Source organism: Lotus japonicus, chromosome 1, assembly GCF_012489685.1.
Source record: "Lotus japonicus ecotype B-129 chromosome 1, LjGifu_v1.2".
Classification (NCBI taxonomy): Eukaryota; Viridiplantae; Streptophyta; class Magnoliopsida; order Fabales; family Fabaceae; genus Lotus; species Lotus japonicus.
In genome coordinates this window covers 131,860,210-131,874,960 of record NC_080041.1, presented here as the reverse complement: position 1 = coordinate 131,874,960, position 14,751 = coordinate 131,860,210, and the positions used below count along the sequence as shown (strand labels likewise).

The following is a 14,751-nucleotide window of genomic DNA, read 5'->3' as shown; positions in this document are numbered from 1 at the left end:
ATTTTATTGGTTCATTAGGATGATGTTAAAATCAACAAAATTTATTGTCAACTTTGACAATATATAGGTGACAATAAAGTGCTTATTAACTTTAGGTATAATTTTTTCTTAAAAAAACTATAATAGATATAAGACATGTATTTTGCACTTTTTCACTTTTTAATATAATTATACTACAATAACAATGTTAGAATATTTATTAGAAATGCACAAATGATAAAATGATAAGTCAAAGAGATATGGTCTCTATTTTTCTAAGATGTAACAAAAAATAAGTATGATTAGATCTCCTGTTATCCAACAACACCTATAAACTTGAAAAAAACCTAATTGATTTATTATATTAAAATATTACCTATACATAAAATAATTAATAACTGTGCATCTTTCTTCATGTCAATTATTTTTTTGTTACAGTAGGAAATCTTCATGTCAATTTTGAATAAACTTTGCATATTTATAATTCTAAGAATTAGTACAAATATATTTAATTTTTTAGCAAAAATATTTAATTTTAGAAAATTTTAAAAGCCTAGCTAGCAAAGAAAGTAGACAACCTTCTTAGAAAAGATGACAATAGACAAATCAATATAAACAATAGACAACGACTGATTTGTGGTCCCATAAAAAGGAAACAACTTCTTAAGTCTTACAAAAGCATATAGTAACACAAAAATATGAATTTTTGGAAAATAAAAAAGTACACACATTAGTTTTTCTCATACCAAGCAAATTCTACTGATGGATTTGAAAAGAGAAACATTTTCATTTCAAAGAGATCAAAAAAGAGAGAGCCATTAACATTAGATTGAATTCAAAAAATTCAAACGAAAGCTCTAAGCACTTCATGTGAACAAAGAAAGCGGAAATTTTTAATGAGAAAGTTAACCAAAGTGGGTAGCGAAGAGACTGAATGAGAAGGGGTTTTCAGCGGGAAGACTTTATCCCAGTCATCCAGTGTGACACATATATAGGGGCTACCCTTTTTAGAAAGTAAATGATAAAGTCTTGTTAATAAAAAAAATGTATGAAAGAGGAGGATTACAAAATCCATGGAATGCAGAAATATATAGAAAAGGAATCAAGTATTCATATAGAATGTAACCTAACCACTTCTAAAATTATATTTGTGAAGCTCCAATCACCTTAAGGTACATGTGATTGGTGAATAACATTATCTAACCAGAAACAAAGAGACGTAAATGATAAGTACATAAAACTGGTAGCAACTGCTCCAAGGGGCACCTTTATTCAAATATCCCAATTCTCCCTCTGATGCAGCACTCACACCAATTTTTCTCAGCAAAATGGTGACACACTCACAAACCCACAAAAAAGAGTTGGCCTTTTCATTTTGTCTACTTCCTTCCTCCAATGAAGTCCTTAAGTTCAAGTTAACAGTTGTGAACTTGCCATCTTTTGTGCTTGTTATTTCCACGCAATAATTGGAATCACTTTATGTAAATACTGCAAAATCATTCATAGGATCATATCCAAGTATTTTTACAAAAAACCCTGCCATAAAACCACATGGAAGTTGAACTTATGATACTATCTTAAGCTAAAATCCATTTCGTTCCTCCAACCTCAAAAACTAATAAAAATGAATAGCCAATAAAAAATTTACCTGTTAGGCCACTGCTTTCATCTAACATAGTGTAAAAAAATGAACTTGCATCTTGAGCCCATGCCAAGCTAACACCGCTGAAATTATACTTTGGGATATATTAATCTACTTTATAAGTCTTTCAGACAAAGCATAAACAGTTCACCTCCTGAAATTTCAACCGTGTAAATTTAAATGTCCCTCTTTCTCAGACTAAGCATATGCAGTGAACTGTACCCAAAAAACAACTCATCGAGTCAAGATATCTCTAAAATCATAAAAGGAAACAAACTAAATAATAAATATATAAAAGAAGGAAAATAAATTCACAATAGGGATTAAAGTAAGGGTTTGGACATTGGAGCATTCATCTTGAGAAGATGGCATAATTGGTTTCTTTTAGCCAGTTAACGGACCTGAAGGCAGCAAAACTACAGGAAGAGGGGTATAGTGTATCAATGTATCAACAGTAGAGAAAATTGATCTCCCTTCCTTTGTAGTGTAGTTAATAGATGTCTCCATGTCTCTGGCCAATAAGGATTCAACCTTAGCTCTGAAAAACTACATGATAAATAAAAAGATAGACAACAATTTACAACCATATTTGAAATCTCTTGCATCAAGCGATTAATTTGAATGAAAATCTTTGAAACAAAGAGGACCCAAAAATCTTATCTAAGAAGATGATTATTTCAAAAGGATTATGGGAAATGAAAGAAAGTAGAAAATAAACAAAAGTCTCGATTTACTTCATTTTATGTAGAACTTAAACTTAAGACTGCAAAACATAAAATGTACTCATTGCATTAGCTTTTAAGTAGCAAATCTAATGATGGAGGGAAAAACGAAAACGTTATTCATTATTAAACTTCGCAAAGCTGGCTTAAAAAACATGCTAGACTTCCAATTCAAAGTACAAGATGCTAGACATACAATACTTTCATTACAGACCTTCTAGCTTATCAGGTGTCTCCTCATCAATCTCGCATCCAAGTCTAAAGTACATCTCATAGTCACGGGAAATACTGAAAAAATATTCTCCTTAGTTTCCTCTTCACTGAAAACCAAGAAAAATGTAACTTGGACAAAACTAACAGCAAAACTGGTTTCCTGCTTAAAAAAGTAACCCAAAAAAACACAATCAAGTTGTTTGAAAGCAATTAGCTAGATGAGATTGACTTTCGGGGAGCTTGATTATAAAAGGTTTGAGACTTTGAGGGGAAGACGAAACTAATTCAGTTCACTCATAATAATTGTTTCTAAAATAACAAACCTTAGAATGTCTTGGTTCCTAGTAATTTTGTTTCAGTCTCACTCGTGGTAGTCTTCTAGAAGCTAGCCTTGACAGCAACGACCTTCTTCCTTCAGTTGTGGTGGTTGGAACTGTGTACTGTGGCACATGTTTTCAACAGGATTTCTCCATGGGAAGCCACTTCACTTATCCATTTCTTGCAGTGGTTCCACTTCATATCCTTAAGTTATTGTCAGAATTCTGAGGCTTATATGGTTTATGCCCAATATTTGTGTAAAGGTGCATCTATAGCTGTAGAATGCAAAGAGGGAAATTCCAAACTGAAATTCAAGAAAGAAGTGAAAACAGATAAGCATGGGGATTTCAAAGTGCACTTGATTTTTCAAGTGAGCAAGCATGTGAGGAGAATCAAAGGATGTACTTTAAAATTCTTAAGCAGCAGTGAGGCTCATTGTGTTGTGTCCTCAACTGCTACTTCTTTTTCACTAAGCCTTAAGTCGAGAAGGCAGAGATGACACATTCCCAGATAGAATTTTCTCAATCAAGCCTATGAAGAAACCAAACCTCTGTAACAAAAAACAAAGTACCTCAAGTTCTTTTTTACAAATCACAACTTTAAACACAAAACATTGATCATGTTACCATTTTAAAATCCGCTTTTCTTCCTACGGTGCTTCTTGCAACCTTTTGCTCAAACTGAGCCTCCACTCCCTCGCGGCCAGTGAAGGAACTGCTCACCTCTACAGTCCAGCACTGATGAACCTGCAATAGACAGAGCACCCACCATCTTATCTCACTAAGCCAACCTCAACAACAACTCCTCTCTAAAACACACCTCAGTGGGAAGTGTTCTCAAAGAGAAAATGAAACACAGTTAGTAAATTAATGCTAGAACTGTTGTGCAATATAAAGGTAATTTCATGCACATAGGTTTGGATCTAGTTGGATTTAATTTAGAATTGAAGCAACCAAATATTCCAGCAATGATGCAAATGATAGAAAGTAAATTAGAAATTGACCGCGCACAAAACAGTGGGAATGCCACCAAAAGTTTGGAACCTAATTTAACAAATAGCCAGATCAATTATTTCTAAATGGAAACTCTCATTATAGCAGATAAGTGTCATTTTTCTAAATGGAAACTCTCACTATAGCAGGTAAGTGCTCACTTTCAGGACCAATTTATATGCTTTACTCAACATTTGTTACCAAACTAATGAATTCTACATTTATATTTGCATCTCTTGTTCCACAGCGAGTTACAAATTCCGACAAATTGATAATAAGAATTAATAATTAAGGATAAAAGAACTCAGCTTATTTTCTAATTTACCTTCAAACAATAACACCTCAAAGGAACTATACCTTACCAAAACAGAACTACTGCAACTCTGCATAATGAGGTGGAATCTAGGACTGCTGCACAACTGCTGAAAGGAGAGGTTGTGAATGAAAGATGGCAAGTTCACAACAGATTTTAGGATAAGAGAGAATTATATAATCTTATACACCTTACCCTCAGCAACCTCACCCCTGAATTAGAGGATCATTGTTTTTCAAATACTTGTCTCAATCTTCTGCCCTTGCAAACAATAAAAAAACGGGTTAGAAATAACAGTAATCATAATTTGAATGAAAGATGGCAAGTTCACAACAGATTTTAGGATAAGAGAGAATTATATAATCTTATACACCTTACCCTCAGCAACCTCACCCCTGAATTAGAGGATCATTGTTTTTCAAATAATTGTCTCAATCTTCTGCCCTTGCAAACAATAAAAAAACGGGTTAGAAATAACAGTAATCATAATTTGAAAACAATCAGATATGTTACAAATGCTACCACTATGTTACCTCATTTCTAAAAAAATACTAAATGAGAGATAATATACTCCTTCATTTTAGGGATTGTTACTTATAATCGAAAACAACAAAGAACTGATCTAGTCCACTAACAGCTAGTGGCAGATTCTAATTGACTTATTCAAATCAAACTAATCTACTCTAAACATCATCCAAAACCATGTTTAACTTCTCAACACTCCTTCTTGCCTTGGAGGTTCAGATACCCAAATTGAATCTTAAAGCTTAAAATGTAAGCTTTAGGAAGGGTCTTCAAATCAAAATCAAAATACGGTTTCAGATAACATGAAGTCAAAATCAAGTTATTAATTGTTTCTTCCTTGACAACACCTCTAGAAGTTTTTACTTCCTCTTGAATTGTGGAACTCTGCCAAACAACTTGTCCTCTTTCTTGTGACTGCACCAGAGAAAACAAATAGAAGAATAGGTTCATAGCAAGTGAGAAGTTGTGTATAATTATAATATCATGATTAAATAGAAGTAACAATCATATCCTAAAATGAAAAATTCATAGATTAATTAAAGCCTAAAAATAAAATCTATTTAATCTTCAGTCAAGAAGAACTAAATGACAAAAAATCCAACTCTCAACAGAGTTTAAAAACATCATACCTAGGAAAACAAACAACAAACGGTCTTCATAAAACAAAAAAGCCAATGGATTTAAATAAAACAGTGAAATTAGGTTTCCAAAAAACCTGAGTGGTTGAATACAACCTCCAGAAGAACCATGGCTGAAACAATAAAACAATGTAAAGTTTAACCATGAGAACACACACTCTCCAAAAGCATAGGAGTATTTATAGGAGTGGGATTGAAAGAAAGCCATTACTCTATACTCTATAACCCGTAGGACATTGATTGAATATTAGTAGGTTAACTATTTGTACGATCAATTGAGTGAAGAATTGGATAAAGGAAACTCATCTGTCGGTACACCATTGGAGCCACGAATCTGAAATGGATGATGAAATCGGGGAAGTGAAGCTTAAGGTACAAAAGTGCACTGTATCTTGCGTCATCGTCGGTTCACATCTTCTACATCATGATGAAAGCCTCCATCATCAATTGGATCAGAAAACGCGTTCTCGTACAATCTAATGGAAGCCACACCTCCTTCTCCCTCAACCATGGAACCCTTCACCCTTTCTTAACCCCAAATCAATACCTCAACCCCAAACCCTTATCACAACCGCCGCCTCTACCCTTTTCCTTACCCAGATTCGAAAAATCGAGAATGAGAGAGAGGAGTGATTCAGAAACAAAGAGGGAATGGGAGATTACGAAACAGAGTGAGAGAGAAGGAGCGATTAAAGAAAGGGGAGATGAACAACCAACAATAGAGGCATGTCGGAGCTATGGGGCGAAGCGATTGGTGGCTGGGCAGAGATTGCACGGCGAGCGGTGACCGGAGATACGGCGGCGGAGCGACCGAAAGTGAGGACGGTGGAGGAGCTTTGTTCTGACCTCTGAGCTTTTGACGAATGATGGGAGTGGAGTTGGTGGTAGGCTGGTAGCGTATGGGGAAACGTGAATGATGGAAGGTGTGGTACTGTGGTTAGGTGAGGAATGAAAATCAACCATTAGATCAGAAACTGAATTGAATGGCCAAGATTGGAACTTCTCTTATGAATAGTGCTTTTGTAACACCCCATTAAGTGTATGTAGATGATATAGGTGAATTCTGTGGTGCCTGTGGGAAAATGTGGGTGTGATGCCTCCATGTGGTTTGTCAAATAGGAATGTGACATGTGGCAATTATTATATCAGATTTTTTATTTTCCATCAATTTCCGTTTTTTTCTATAAATTCGAAATAACTTGTGATATTAATTTTGATAAGGGTTTTTTAGCAATTGTTAGAAAGTTGCCTATAGTTAATATGAGTTTTTACCTTGAGTGAGATTTAGTTTGAAGATTGAAACATACATTACTGGTTCATCTTCTGTTGTTCTTGGTTCATCTTCAACACATGAAACCCTAATCTCACACTGCTTACGCCACGTGCTGCGACGCCTTCTCCTTCGCCATCGCCGTGGACTCCCTCTGCTTCTGCCACCTTCTCCGCGACCCTGTCATCCTCGGTTTCCCTCTCAACACGACGAGGCTCCTCTCACTCTCTTCCGTTTGCCCCTCCACCGCTCCCAAATTTGTCTGCTCAGGTTCGATTCTCACTTGTCAGTTACGATCGATTCACTCAGTTACTCAATTTGTTACTTTGCTAACGACATTTCATTCTTGTTTGTTTTCGTTCACTAAAGAATCCCTGGCTCTGCCTCCTCTCAACAGCGCACAAATTATAGGGATCCCTGCTTTCGGTGAGTAATTTTTCTCTTCTGTTGGGTAATTCATTGATTGAAATTCATGGGACACAAATCTATGTTTTGTAAATTTTTCTATTATTGATTCAAATTTCAAAATCTGCGTGTAAGATTTGATTTGATTTTGAGAAAATTGCCTTGGAAAGAGTTTTTAGGTAGCAATTTTCAATAAATTTTGCAGAGAATCACAATCACAAATGATGAATTTCACCATCAAGAAACACGACCTTTTGTGTGATGTTTGAAATTAATTAACATGCAGGTGGTGGATTTAATCTCAGTTTATCTTGTTTTCCTTTAATTTCTGCTCCTCCTTCTCTGTTAATTCACTCCATGTTTATGTGGGATGGTGTGGGTGCGAAGAGGAAAGGTTATGTCTTTCATTCTTTGATGACTCAATCTGTATTCTTTGCTTTATTTGATATCAGATCTTGTTTATTTGATTGAAGGCAGTATCATTGGTTTTGAATACATGAATTTGGTTATGGATGATGCTGAAGAAGTAAACGTCAAGAAAAATAGCAGAAAGACATTAGGGAGGATCCTTCTCAAAGGAGACAACATAACTTTGATGATGAACACGGGGAAGTGATGATAAACACAATTGGACAGTGGAAATATCCAACAAGAATGCAGATTTTTCTTCCCCTTTTCAGTTTAATCACTATTTCTGCTGTTAACATGTTGAACATGCTGTGGTAGAAATATTATCATGTATGAACAATGTGAAATTTTTATCCCATTAGATAAGCACTTAGTTGAGCTGCTCAAGATATTGGTTTGTTGATGCACTTGGCTAGATGCCTTCATTCTGCCTGGGTGAATATCCAGATTCCAACATGAAGGCTAATTGTTTTATCTTGCAATTTAATACTTCCATTGCAGTGTTAGTTTGGATATGTTCAGACTGGATAATTTTTGTTTTTTATTCATCAATTTCAATTGGTTATATTGCAGAGTTATTTGCCTCTGTTTTGTGTAAAAAATCATTCTGTGCATTAGTGGCAGTTTTAAACCCCCACTGCCATGCGTTTCAGCCGCCAAAAATTGCAGATAATGGTTTAAATAGAAACTTGTGGAGTTTGGTGATGGGGAAGTCCTGGTGAGGAACGACAATGCAAGATGACGTTAAAAATTGAAGGGTAACGCTTGATATTAAAAAAGTTAGCCACGAAGGATCGAACCAGGGACCCCTAAGACACATACATTTCTTACAACCACTAAGCTAGAAACAATTTTAATAATCAATTGTCAAAACATAATATTAATTGGGTTCATGACTAACTAGGAGTCATGTTGGGTCACCATTCTTCCTTATGAGGCCCAGTAAGGTCCAATAAGGTCTTTCTTCGACTTTCCCATCACCGGGACTAATGTTGGGTCATTCTTCCTCATGAGGCCCAATAAGGTATTTCTTCGACTTCCCCGTCACTTGGACTCATGTTGGGCCACCACTCTTCCGTATGAGGCCTAATAAGGTCCAATAATGCCTTTCTTCGACTTCCCCATCACTTGGACTCATGTAGGGCCGCCATTCTTCCTTATGAGGTCCAATAAAGTCTTTCTTTGACTTTCGCATTACCGGGACTCATATTGGGCCACTCTTCCTTATGAGGCCCAATACGGTCGTCATTCAGCTTCCTCATCACCGGGACTCATGTTGGGTCATCACTTTTCCTTATGAGGCCCAATAAGGTATTTTTTCGACTTCTCCATCACTGGGACTCATGTTGGGCCACTACTCTTCCTTATGAGGCCCAATAAGGTTTTTCTTCAACTTTCCCGTCACCGGGGCTCATGTTGGGCTACCACTATTTCTTATGAGGCCCAATAAGGTCTTTCTTCGACTTTCCCATCACTGGGACTCATGTTGGGCTACCATTATTCCTTAAGAGGCCCAATAAGGTCTTTCTTCGACTTTCCCATCACCGGGACTCATGTTGGGTCACCACTATTCCTTATGAGCCCTAATAAGGTCCAATAAGGTCTTTCTTCGACTTTCCCATCACCGAGACTCATGTTGGGCCACCACTATTCCTTATGAGCCCTAATAAGGTCCAATAAGGTCTTTCTTCGACTTTCCCATCACCGAGACTCATGTTGGGCCACCACTCTTCCTTATGAGGCCCAATATGGTCTTCCTTCGACTTTCCCGTCACCGGAACTCATGTTGGGCAACCACTCTTCCTTATGAGGCCCAATAAGGTCTTTCTTCGACTTTCCCATCACCGGGACTCGTGTTGGGCTACCACTATTTCTTATGAGGCCCAATAAGGTTTTTTTTCGACTTTCCCATCACCGGGACTCATTTTAGGCTATCACTATTCTTTCTGAGCCCGAATAAGGTCTTTCTTTGACTTTCCCATCACAGGGACTCATGTTGGGCCACCACTCTTCCTTTTGAGACCCAATAAGGTCCAATAAGGTATTTCTTTGACTTTCCCGTCACCGAGCCTCATGTTGGGCCATTCTTCCTTCGACTCCTCCATCACCGGGACTCATGTTGGGCCACCACTCTTCCTTATGAGGCCCATTAAGGTCTTTCTTTGAATTTCCCATCACTGGGACTCATGTTGGGCCACTCTTTCTTATGAGGCTCAATAAGGTCCAATAATGTCTTTCTTCGACTTTCCCATCACGAGGACTCATGTTGGGCCATTCTTCATTATGAGGCACAATATGGTCTTTCTTCGACTTCCCCATCACTAATACTAACTTTTACCCTGGACATGAAAAGGAATGGGGACCCAATAAGAGCCTTAGACATGACCAGGACTGACATTTACCCTTATCAAGTCTGGCAATGAACGATGGTCCAATACGAGTCTTTGACAAAATGATTTTTACCAGTTTAAGAATATTTTCTTATAGCTTTTACTTAAATATTTTTTTTGTGAAACTTGTTTGAACACTTATTTTTCTAAAATAATTGCAAAATATTTTTCATATTCATGTTCTAACTAAAAAAACACGAGTTTTTTGAATTTTATAAATTATTTCATCCTAAAATGTGAATAAAAATAAAGCATTATTATTTTTAACAGTGTATAAATATTATATATCTACAATTTGAGAATATAATGCGTATAAATTTTTTTTGAAATTCGCACAATATATATATATATATATACACACATACTAATAGAAACAACTAAACTATGTCTATATAAAAAGAACTAAATTATTTGTTTTCCTTTGTAGAAAAACAATTTTATTTGAAAATAATATTTTACTGGCGGTTTGGGGTTAAGTTTCTGGCAGTTTGTAACCGCCACTAATAGAGCACAGATTTAAAATTTTGATGGTTGGTGCTGGCTTCATATCAGAAATACAAAATTAACATGGACACCCACAAATCTCATTCAAATAACCCACTTGGAGGCCTTATGAACCACTGCAGCAGCAAAAACACATATAAAATAGCAAATATATAACATCTCCAGCAATATGTTAACAACATCTAAACCAACCCCCACTCTGAGAAAAGCCCCAGAAGTAACAGAGCATTCCATCATTCCATCATCTTTCAAGTTATACTAGCCATACACACTGTAGGATTACAAGATTAGGAAAGTGAGAATCATTTTACCTTGCCCCTGCAGACTAAAACAACACCACAGCCATAGATTCCAAACACTAGTGCACCAAACTAATAACCATCCCATCTTCTTCTTTGATCCCACCTCAGCACAATGATGATTGAAATGCATTTTATAGTTTTGGGGCAGAGCAGTTTGGAGGCCAATCCATATATAATACTTCATCCAGATGTTCCATACGAACCTGCAAGAGAAAAGTAAATGATCTAAACTTTCCTCCCCCTCTCTCAGGCATATCACCAAACAGCTGGTGTTACTACCCAAAAGAGATGAAATAAGCCCAAATTACTAACACCAATACCAGGATACCCATCTGCTACTATTTTTTTTCTTGGAAAACCAAATTGATATATAAATAAAGGGGTCAAGCCCAAGTTCCAGTACAGATTAAAACATAATAGCAACAAAAAGAAAAGAAGAAGAACTACATCAAACAACACACAAACAAAACTCAAAACAAAATACAAGGAAAGACTTGAAACAAACAAAACAACAAGAAGGCTGCCTTTTCCTACTTCAAGACCTCCACAGTAAAAACGCCATGACCTCCAGCCTACTGCAATAATTCCAGCAAGAGGACAGCTTAAATTGCAGAATTGCAGCAGCTAAAACAGCATAAACACAGCAAAAACACGCAGCAAAAACAGCGTTGTGACAGCAAGGGGGCCTGCTGCAACAAGAACAACGAGAGGAGGAACATAACAGCTTGCAAATCGAGAACTGCAGCAGCAAAACACCAGAAAAAGCACCGCAAAAACAAAACAAAGACAGGACTGCAACAACAAAGGGACACCAGAATCAAGACTATCAAAAGATAGGATATCAATGTCTGAACCATCTGCAACTAATAAATTGACTATCCATGAGATTGAAAGTTGTGCAATACATAAGGTGAGAAACTAGATAAAAATGGTTCAAAAATCATGGTATCAGTCAGCAGTAGTGATAATGGGAAACAAACGAGTATACTCTCACCTTTTATTCCATAACCAAGACCGACTCTAATCATTCTCAAACTAGAATCAAGATTTTCAAATCATCTTAACAGCACCATAATGTTGTGTTTTATTCCACATCTGCATATGCTGTCCATATCACTTTCTCACAATCACAACTATTTGAATCATCAATCCACAAATTAACAATCAATCAACTTTTAACCCACTTCCATTTGCCTAGAAACACCATATCGTAACACACAAACTAGGGAATGAAGAGATTAGGGTATTCAAAACTCACCAGTGTTTAATTCAAAGGATTAGGGTAGTAACCAACTCATCGATTGCTCCTATCTCAGAACTCGAAGCTTCACCATCGCAACCTTCACCGAAAAACACCTCATCCAGGATTTCTGAGCGAGAAACAGAGAGAACCTTCACCTTTACTCTGTGGTCCTTAGAAGAAGGTTAGAGGAGACCCATAAATCGCGCAACACATGATATGAAGATGAACGAAACTAGTAATTTCTGAACACAGTTCCGGAAATTCAATCAAAAATCAAAACTTTATGAAGATCATGATGCAATAACGAACGGCGACGAAAAAAGAAGAAGAAATCAATCGATGTTTGCGAAGAAATCAATCAAACCCAAAAACGATGAATAACGAATATTAGCAAGGAAAACATGAGGAACAGACCTTGATCGGTGAGAGCAAAGGCAAATCGCAAACGCACGCTCGTCTTCTCTACAACTTCGTCTTCTCCTCTCCTCTCTCTCTCTCTCTCTCTCTCTGGAAGTTCTTCTCTAGGGAAGGTGGAGAGTCTGGAGAGTGATGAAGAATAATAAATAGTTGGGAGGTTAAAAAGTTACTTTTACTATGGAAACTGTTTTAGTTAGGGACCAGTTAGCAAATATAGAAACTCTTTTATTTCTGAAACAATATTATTTAAAAATCATTTTATGATAAATGGAAAAGTCACCTCATTTAATACATGTTTTGTTGCTACTGGTCCAACTAGGCGCAGGCACCATACCTGCATCTGGGAGGAGGCACCACAGCCGACACCTATGATATATTTCTCTCATTCATTCTCAACTTTGATGAGATTTATATATATAATTGTATCATCATCATCATGTATCATGTGACTTAAGTCACATATTTATAGAGAAAGTGGGGATTTACCTTGTTACGTAAGGTTATAATTGTTCATATACATCCTTACATGAAGAGTCACAATGTTCTCAAAACATATAATTTCATGACATAGTTTGAATGGTCTTAACCATCAATGTTCCTTTTAACTATAGATTACATTATTAGAGATTTAAAGTATACTAATGACCATGTGATTTTTTATATCAGTGGATGACATGCATTGTAGAAAACATCAATATTCTCAGGGCCAGCTCAACACTAAATGAGGTCTAAAGCAAACTTTAAATTGAGGCATTTTTCTAGGCATTTTGGTCTTAGGCTTGGTTTTTTGAGACCCTTTTTAATTAAGTAAAAAAAAATTAGGGCCTTTTTTACTTAATAAAAAAATAAAAATTTAGAGGCCTAAGGCGGTTGCATGGGTGGCTTTACCCTTGAGCCGGCCCTGAACATACTATACGTCCAATGCTTTATGAATCTTAATTGGAACATGTAAATTAATTATACTAAAAATTTGAATACCGCAGACAATAACTTATGCGATTCATAGAATTGCATTCCGCAATCTTATTTACCCTATTAAAAAAATTTCATTGAGAGGTTAGTTTTTAGTTCCAAGGTATTCCTACACCCGGTAGTCACGAGACTAATCTTGAGGCTCAGAGATCACATTAAGTGGGTAGATTTTTCCCAATAAATGTTTCTTCATATACAACGTCCAGGGATCAAACTTTGGGACTAGATGCTAAAGGAGATGTATTTTAGAAAAAGAAAAGAAAAAAGGGATGGTGAATGTAATGTTGATGTGGGGTGGTCTCTTCAGCGTTAAATTTGGCACCTCAAGCAACCAATTTAATACCTCACTTTAAAGAAACAATTGTCTAAAATGCCCCTTAAATTTAGTACTTTCCGGGATTTATAATCCAAGAATCCATGTTGAGTAGCATTCAGGTAATTTAAATCCTAGAACCATTCGGGAAATAAATTTCAAAGCTAAAATTCAACATTTAACTCCTTTGTGTTCTGAAAAATGGAGGGTATTCTAGGGTTTTCAGCTGGGGTGAGAAATTTCATGGGTAGGGTGTTAAATTTAACACCTTGGTCTCTTTAGCTTTGCCATATAACCTCTTGGGCTGGGCCAGGAAAATTGAACAAACCCAATGAAGAACCCTATATTTTTCTCGAATCTCCCTTCCTATTTATCATGAAACCCTAATGTACATCGCTGATCCTTGTTGCGAAAATTGTTGTCTGTTAAATTTCTCTCCTTTTGAATTTGTTTTCCATGGCAATCGTAGTATATGATTTTTTTCTGATTATGTTTGTGAAATTCACATGTATTTTGTCTGATTTTTTTCTCTTCGATGTCCATTTTCGTTTTCGAATTTGAGAAAGGAAGTGAATTGAGTTGAATTGAATTTTGAAGTGGAGTTGCTGATGATGAGAGCATTATTGGCATGAGCTGCGACAACATTTTTGCGCACCGTGTTGTTTTTCAGACAGACATGGGTTGTTGTTGCTATGAAGAATGTGCCGAAATGCTAATCTGAAGCTTTCTGTCTTCACATTAGATTGTTGTTCTTTGTGTGATATTTGCTTACTTGGTCTTCTCCTTAAAATGTTATCCGTTGTTTATTCATCCTCAAAATCAATTTGTAGAAGGATCTGATTTTGGCTAAAAAGGACCTTTGTTAGGGAAGGACAATAAGCTTCTACATGAATTTATTCCCAAAAGGCCTTGGTCAGAGCCATACAAGATGATCAGGTCTGATATCCAAGACAAGCAATACAGCTGGTACCAACTAACAACAAGTTTTCAGCCATCAAATTATTATTTGAGTCATCAATATGAAAACATCAACATAAATAATGTTTTTTGGTCCTGAATTCTTTTTGTGTGGACATTAACATGACAAAGATGACCATAGTATCCTAACAGGAGAGGTCCAATAAAAAGGGCCCTGAGCCCATAACGAGGGTCTTGAATCCAACTTTATTTAGTTCCTTTGACAAA

At 36.4% G+C, this 14,751-nt stretch overlaps 2 long non-coding RNA genes across 18 annotated transcripts; both read right to left on the bottom strand.

The window, feature by feature from the left end:
- Positions 1-1,041: 1,041 nt before the first annotated feature.
- On the bottom strand, positions 1,042-6,188 carry LOC130730893 (uncharacterized). 8 transcript variants are annotated; one of them, XR_009016512.1, is made up of 8 exons: positions 5,052-5,319; positions 4,224-4,435; positions 3,280-3,620; positions 2,880-3,178; positions 2,558-2,631; positions 1,964-2,167; positions 1,628-1,775; positions 1,042-1,515 (listed from the first exon to the last, which is right to left on the bottom strand). It is a non-coding gene; the product is annotated as an uncharacterized LOC130730893 (long non-coding RNA). The 8 variants fall into 8 exon arrangements; XR_009016511.1 differs by having other exon boundaries at positions 1,042-1,467; positions 5,052-5,318; XR_009016515.1 differs by having other exon boundaries at positions 1,042-1,467; positions 2,023-2,132; positions 5,052-5,318.
- Positions 6,189-10,856: 4,668 nt separating this feature from the next.
- LOC130730892 (uncharacterized) lies at positions 10,857-12,409 on the bottom strand. Of its 10 annotated transcripts, none has more exons than XR_009016506.1 (4): positions 12,279-12,408; positions 11,880-12,106; positions 11,616-11,754; positions 10,857-11,478 (listed from the first exon to the last, which is right to left on the bottom strand). It is a non-coding gene; the product is annotated as an uncharacterized LOC130730892 (long non-coding RNA). The 10 variants fall into 10 exon arrangements; XR_009016508.1 differs by having other exon boundaries at positions 10,858-11,478; positions 11,616-11,725; XR_009016503.1 differs by having other exon boundaries at positions 10,860-11,413.
- Positions 12,410-14,751: the final 2,342 nt, after the last annotated feature.